General features: G+C 31.9%; 1 long non-coding RNA gene across 2 annotated transcripts; it reads left to right on the plus strand.

Annotated features, from left to right (window-relative positions):
* Positions 1-1444: 1444 nt before the first annotated feature.
* On the plus strand, positions 1445-5189 carry LOC132910160 (uncharacterized). Of its 2 annotated transcripts, none has more exons than XR_009658703.1 (7): positions 1445-1538; positions 1630-1756; positions 1845-2051; positions 2184-2282; positions 2382-2548; positions 2672-2797; positions 3038-5189. It is a non-coding gene; the product is annotated as an uncharacterized LOC132910160 (long non-coding RNA). The 2 variants fall into 2 exon arrangements; XR_009658702.1 differs by having other exon boundaries at positions 2184-2278.
* Positions 5190-7493: the final 2304 nt, after the last annotated feature.

The raw sequence follows: 7493 nt of genomic DNA on the forward strand, positions 1-7493 counted from the left end.
GAAACTGCAACTGAAGACAAGGTAATTAGTCTGTAAAGCAGTGTTAGAAACACATCGTCTTAATATTCGTTTCATTCATTCGCACTTAACTAGTATTGGTATTATAGCGTGTTATATCTTGTTATAAAATTTCAAAATGTTTTTTCTATAAATAATAATAATAATAGTAATTTATATTTAAATAATAAATAATAATAATAATTTATGAAAGCTTCCTTATAAATTTCCAAATACTTTCGTGTGTCGTTTTACTCTACTTACTCTGTTTACATTCCTTCACAGATTCCACGTTCGACTAATTCAATAGAACGTCAGCAACGTCGAAGGAAACGAAAGAAAAACGCACAATTCGAAACCTTTCGAATTTCCAGCAGAAACTTCTTTATTAAGAAACATTTCAAATGCTTTTGTCGAATTTACTAAATTTGGTAACACGTTTATTGCTGAATTTGTTTAAGGATCAACTGCATCACGAAAGACAAATAGCTGCGAACAATTTCGATAACTCGGACAACAAATAGTGAACAACGTTGGCAATGTTAACAAAATTTATATAAATGACTGTTTCATAACGATATATTAACTACTGAAAATCTACCAAGAACGTTCTTTCCTACTACGTATTTCCTCGATTTGAAATTCTATTTCAAATCTCCCGCCTAAATTTATTTCTTCAATTCATCTTTGAAAAAATGCAATTTCGGTGATCAGTTGATATATAGAAACTTGTTTCACGATTTTTTCTTGCTATGTTACAAAAAGAGTAATTGCAACGAACACATGATGTTTCAGGTGAAATAAAAATTTATTCAGATCCACTCCTCGGCGACGCATGCGCTCGAATAGCGACAAAAGTGTCGAGAAGCAGTTCTGGGGGCGCTGGAAACCGTGCCGTACTGTTTTCAACATCGAGAATGGAGCTGCACTGTGGAAGTGGTCTTTGTTTTACCTTTAGTGTCTGTTGCATTATGAGTTTAATGTGTACATGCTTGGCACGTTGTTGGTTCTACTCGAATAAAAAGTCGAAACCGCCAGCTATTAATATCGTAAGTTAATTTTTCAACTTGCTGTCAATTTTCGCTGATAACAGTCCTCGTGACAATGTGAAGCGGTAAATTTGAAATCTTTTCTGTAACGCTACAGCATACAGTATCGTAGTTTTATTTCATTTGCTTAAGATGTTACTAACATCCGTCAAATCTCTCGGAATTTTGATTTTGTCCTTTTTTAAGTGATCGTGTGTTATCTATAAATATAAATTTTCATCATCATCAATCATCAATGAATTGCATAATCTTATTTCAGCATAATTTTCATTATTATATTACAAATAATTCAAAACATTTATTCTAAATATTAATTATTTATATATATAATATATTTATATAATAATTTCAGTCAAAATACATTTTAAGAAAAAGTAAAGAAAGATTATTATCTTTTTTGTTTAAGGTACAAATGAACTATTCCTATTATTTACATCACCAACTAGATATCCACACCTACTCTTGTGTGGTTCGAGAAAGATGCCAAAAATCGTAAATATTATTTTACACCTAGCACAATTTGAAAATTTCATGTAGCATTTTTCAACAATGTAAGTATCATCTAATTATATGAATTTTGCAGTGGTGATTGAATTCAACAACCAGGTTGAGTGGATCAAGTTCAACGCACACGAAGTTGATATTATCGTGTTAACTATGAAGAAAAGGAGTGGAATACCCTTTACAATATTCTTCGACGCCAATATGAGGTAAAACATGTAATATGTTCTCGTCATTTATTCATTTCTTGATAATTATTTAAATAATCAATTAATTAAATTCTTATCGTATTCTTAGACATTGTCGGCGTTTGATAGAGCGCATCTTCTGGAAGACGCGTTCAGTTTAGCCTACGCTGGGCAACTCGATTATGTTCTGGTTATGAATATGACGAAGTACCTGAAAGGAGAAAAACACCCTATTTCATGGTGCGTGGCTTCATCGAAGTTAATGTACATCTATACTCTCTTGAAGGATGGGAGCATTTTCCCGAAGGCATTTATGGTAAAAGAACAATTCATTTCATTTCTATATTTTTTCAAGTATTTACGATTTTATCTAGGCCCAAACAGGCCGTGTTGTTTCGTAGAATTGTGAAACGAATTGATTTTATCATTTCGCTAAATTGTTTTGTAGAGATATGCTGGAGACTTGGTAAACAGCACGTACCGTGAAATAGGATGAGAATTGCAGGAAGTAACAGACGCTAAAAGCAAAGGTTATACAGATATGTAGGTAAAAATTCTTTGTCCCGAAACAAGTAGCCGTTATTTTTAAATTTTTATTTTTATAATTATTTTTACTTTCTTTCGAATTTTACTCTGGCTCATGTAGAAGACTTCAAAAGACAATCTTGGAATTCGCCCTCGCTGTGGAACACATAGATTGTAGTTCAGCAGCCAAACGAATATTTATAAAATATTTCTGTGGTACGGAAGAAGAAGATCGAAGAGAACACGCTCCAGCAAACCCTAATATCCGTGATCTTTTCTGTTATTACGGTAAACATCTTAACAAGTTTATATTTTAATATTCAACATTTGCGTTTCAACAATTGATATTAAAATTTTATATTTACGTAATATTTACACTGAATGTACTAACCATACATTGTACTCTTCTAGGGATGCATTACATTGGCGATATATCAGTATGGGAAGTAGTATTCAAACAATTTATAGCCGAGAACGATAGGATGGAGAAACTGATGTTGATGCGTACGCGATCAAGGACACTTCGATTTTGGAACAGTAATTCGCTAGCTTCTTTTAAAAATAGCTTTAAAGATCTCAAAATATTCTTTTATAAATTTCACACGGTATGTTTTGTTTTTATACGGAAATTAGAAATTAAAGAAATATAAAAAAATTAATTTAAATAAACTACAAAGATATATGGAAATAAATTTCAAACTATGGTACTTTAAGAAAATAAATTTATAGAAATATAATAGACTTTTACATTGTATTTTCTTTATATTTTCTTCGCAGATTCATCGTAACGGCCACAGACGAGAAATACGCCCGCACTCAAGACTTCCTCAGTTGTATAATCGCCATATCGGAAAATCCCGTAGGAACACCATTAGTCTGGGAATGGGTGCGGTCCAATTGGGAGTTCCTAGTGGACAGATATACCCTGAACGACCCGCATCTCGGTTCGTTGATCCCATCAATCACGAAGACGTTCACCATAGAGACAAGATTAGACGAAATGGACTGCTTCTTCGCCAAGTATCCCGATGCTGGCGCTAGCGCCATGAATCGCGCCAAAGCATTAGAGACAGTATCCAATAACATAAAATGGCGAGTCAGGACGTGTAAGAAGCTGGGAATGTGGTTACTTAAACACAGAATAGAGAAGAGAAGAAGGTCGATATAAAGGTATTTATTATTGTTGCAAACCATATCAAAAGCATGTAAAATTCTGTCTTAACCGACAGAATTTGCAAAGGAAAGAAGAAGTTTTACAAGCAAGAAGGTACTATTATGAAAGTGAGAAGAAGAATGAGATTTACGTTTGTTTTTTGTTTTTATTTTGTTAATTTAATTCGAGAAAGACTAAAGAAAAGGAGAAATATGTTGTGTGGTCATTTTCTAGAGGAATTATCGAAGACTGTAATTTCTTGCAATATGAAAATTTATTTTTAGTTAGTTAGTTTGGTTGACTTAGTATTGTGTAAAAAAAGAGAAATAAGTGCAAGAATTTCATTAGAAGATAATTGTTTCAAGAAAAGAAGAACATCGGGGAAATACTTTTACACGTATATTATAATACAACAATATTTATACTTATTGTAAGCAACCCGTATCGTTTCTTTGATAAACAAAATGTGCTGAAGCAAACGAAGTTGCTCGTCGTTTCGACGAATGAAATCGATGCTATGTTTTGTTCCACGGATCAAAGGGTAATAAACAGGATAAATCGAGCCATTATAATTGTTCTTCCCTCCCGGATCGTACAATTGGATTCACTTTTATTGGACGATCATGATCAACGTTGTCAACAAAGACCAGCGGAACTTTAATTCATCCTGTCCGTTGCGTTTCCGTGTCTTCGTGACTTTATAGAACGTGTTTTACCTTCGCCTGTCTTCGACAGTTAATGGCTTGACATATAACCATGTTCTATATCCGTCAATGTCGTCAGTTTAGAGTAGTCCGCACTGAAAAGGGCAACTATTAAAGTCACTGCATAGAATGAAATGTTAGCTTCGTCGAGCTGTAGTCGAAGTTCCTACTAGAATTGAAAATATTGCGGACGAATAAATGTATTAGCGGGAAATTATATGGTCGATGATTTTTTATTTCATCATATTTTTTTATATTTCTTATTCAAATCTTTTTGTCGTCGCCTGGAACATATAGAAATACATATATTTTGATGAAAAAGATACAAAACTAATTAATTGATGTTAGATTCACTTAGTTTCTATGAATAATACAAGTTTCTTAACAAATTTGCAAAGAATCCTTTGTCTTAATAAAAATACTTTTATTTTATATATTAAAATAGTATTCTATCTATAACTCTAAATAATAACTATTTCATATAACGCTGGAATGCAATTTTTAATTGAAGTTCTACTTTTGTAGAATATTTTTACAAAATTGAAGAACTTCAAATAAATGGCAACAAGTTGCATAGTAAATCGCAGAAAAATTTCACAATTGTAATCTGACCAATCATTAGAATTTGGTGGAGCAATTATACCACGAAAATTGATCGTTAAGTACATAACTCAAACCTCCTTCAATTTCTCAAATGCTTGCAATCGTTACTGTACACAACTATCTATTTGTTCTTCCGCTATCATCGATTTCCCGCACAACCCAGGGGTCTCATAATCTGTCAATTGATCCGTCATTGACAAAACGAGCTGCACAAATTGATTCGTTGCACAAATGGAGGTCGAAATTAAGCCTCCGCAAATATCGAAGCTCAATTATGAGAGTAAGCTTACAGATCTCTTTTCGAAAAAATAAACCGAGTAAGAAGTTGCTCGTACAACTAAATTTATGTTTCAGTAAATTAACAAACCGAAGAACTTTTACAATTTTAGATATTATCAGATTTTTATTTAATATTAAAACAAGTTTGCAATTTTCTAATCAAAATAATTCTGATAGTAGAGAACACTATTACGATTCTTTTACAGCAAATTCTGTTACTACTAATCTGTCGAACAATATTCATTTATGAGTATTTTTCAAGAAAATGGTGATACGAACATTTTAACCAACATATAAGAAAAGATTGTCTAGAAATTAATAAGTGTTTAGATTGATATAATTGTCTGCATGGTGTAAATATTTTCGTTTTCTTCAAACATGTTCATGAGGCAAAACAGGTAAAATGCGTAGCTGTTCCCCGCGATCCAAGATCTAGTTATCCGAATGAGGTCAATGATAATCCATTACGTAATCAGCTGCCAAAGATTAGTTCACGAATATCGAGGAAGATTCGGCGTTGATAACACAGCGCATACTAGATCACACGATTATTTTCGTTCGTCAAACAAGCAAACAATTTGCATATCATTTTTCCTGTATTGTGACAAATTTAAAAAAGCAAGCACTGAGACAACAAATCTACTTGAATATCGTTTTATCAATACCTTTTAATCGGTGAATTTAACAAACCAATCATCGAACAATAAATTTCAGTAAACAATTTTCCAACATTAGTAATTATAAAGAAAGAAAATGACTAAGAAACTAACTGATATTTTCTTGCATTGCAGTGGATTTAAGAACCCAAAAGCTGATGGTGTAGTGTAATTTGAATAGTTTTTTTTTTTTCTTACAATATTTATTAATCAACGAACTAAGTACGACTAAGTAACGTCGAGTAATAAATTTTGTTAAACGATGTTTTAATTATTTTCTCCTAAAATTATCGCAATTATCTAAAAGGAAACCCAATAAAATAGGATTAGACAATTTCGATGTATTCAATTTGATCTGAAGGTTTTTGTCTGTTAATCGCTAGATATCCCAAAGAAAAAGATGACCGTTCAAGATTATTTTTTACCTTTTTAGGAAAGAATCATAATAGTAACATCCTCATCCCTCTGAAAGCGGTGCTCCCTTATCAGAAAATAATTTATAGGCTATTTTGTCCGGTTTCCACGTAATCTAGCTAATTTTTTCATCTATTATCCTCTATCCTGTAATATTATAGGTATCCAACGGAAGCGTGACGCGGTAGCATTTCGGTTTCCCGTTCGGTGAAAGTGTATTCGCAACAGTGGAATCACTATACGTTATTTCCTATCTATCACTTATCTTCAGCCTGCGTTATCCTCTTTCGTACGCTTTTATTCAGGATGTACGTCAGAGAAATATCGGCGCTCGTTATTCGATTCGAAAAAGAGTCTTTAATTACTATCTTCGATAGTTCTAGCCTTTCCAAGTGATGTTTTTATGAACTTTCAAAGTGCTTTGAAATAATCGATTGATTGCCTCCTGTAGAATATAGTCTTTCGTCAGTGATGTAGTATTTTCCATCTGGTCAAACTTTGTTGAAATATTTTATACGCTATAATAAAAATAGATAAAGAAAGGCTTTATAAGAGATCGAATTCGAGAAGTTTATTTATTGCTTTGTGAAAAAACGTATACAGGTTTTAGTTCTTCTCAAGTGATCCAGCTTCGTTAGGATATTTTATGTATACAAGAATGTATTATGAATATGGAAATTTGATAAGTGACTGTCTTCGAAAAATTAATTTATTAGCAACGATCCAATAAGTTCCAGAAGTTTCTGCCTGTCGAAATATCTCTGTTATCAAACTCGATGAACAAAATTAACGAAGCTTCTGTGGAAAAGATGTTTCATAAATGATTATCGCTTATCTTTACCTTGTATCGAAGTGGCCGTGAATTTTTCTGGTGGATTTTTTCATTTTGAGAGACAAGTAAAATGCACACGAAGCTTCATGGAAATTCTGTTCGTTTATCAGATCTTATCGATAGATAAGATTATGTACATTCGTGTTCTATCGATACACGCTGGACGTTCTTGAACTTTTAATTTTTTGACCTGTGTTTGTATAATACGCAAGACCTATTCTTCGAAATGTGAGTAAAGGATTATTACCGAACGATCACGCATTATCGATTTTTCCTTTACGTATAGTGATACTCTTTCAGTGAATTTTCCATAGATTCTATCAATATTTTACAATTCACTAAATTTGATTATGCTTAAAATTTATATTTAATATTTTATTACTGTTTAAAATTATTATTACTGTTTAAATATATTATTATTACTGTTTATTAATATATTATATATTACTGTTTATCAATATAATATATTATTATTACTGTTTAAAATTGTCTCTTTCGTTACTTCCTTTATTTTCTATTTCATTCCTATACTTAACATCTTTTGGTTAATATAATAAGTATTGTACCTACAATTAATTATGGAAAATTGAAC

This window comes from Bombus pascuorum, chromosome 8 (genome assembly GCF_905332965.1).
Source record: "Bombus pascuorum chromosome 8, iyBomPasc1.1, whole genome shotgun sequence".
NCBI lineage: Eukaryota > Metazoa > Arthropoda > Insecta > Hymenoptera > Apidae > Bombus > Bombus pascuorum.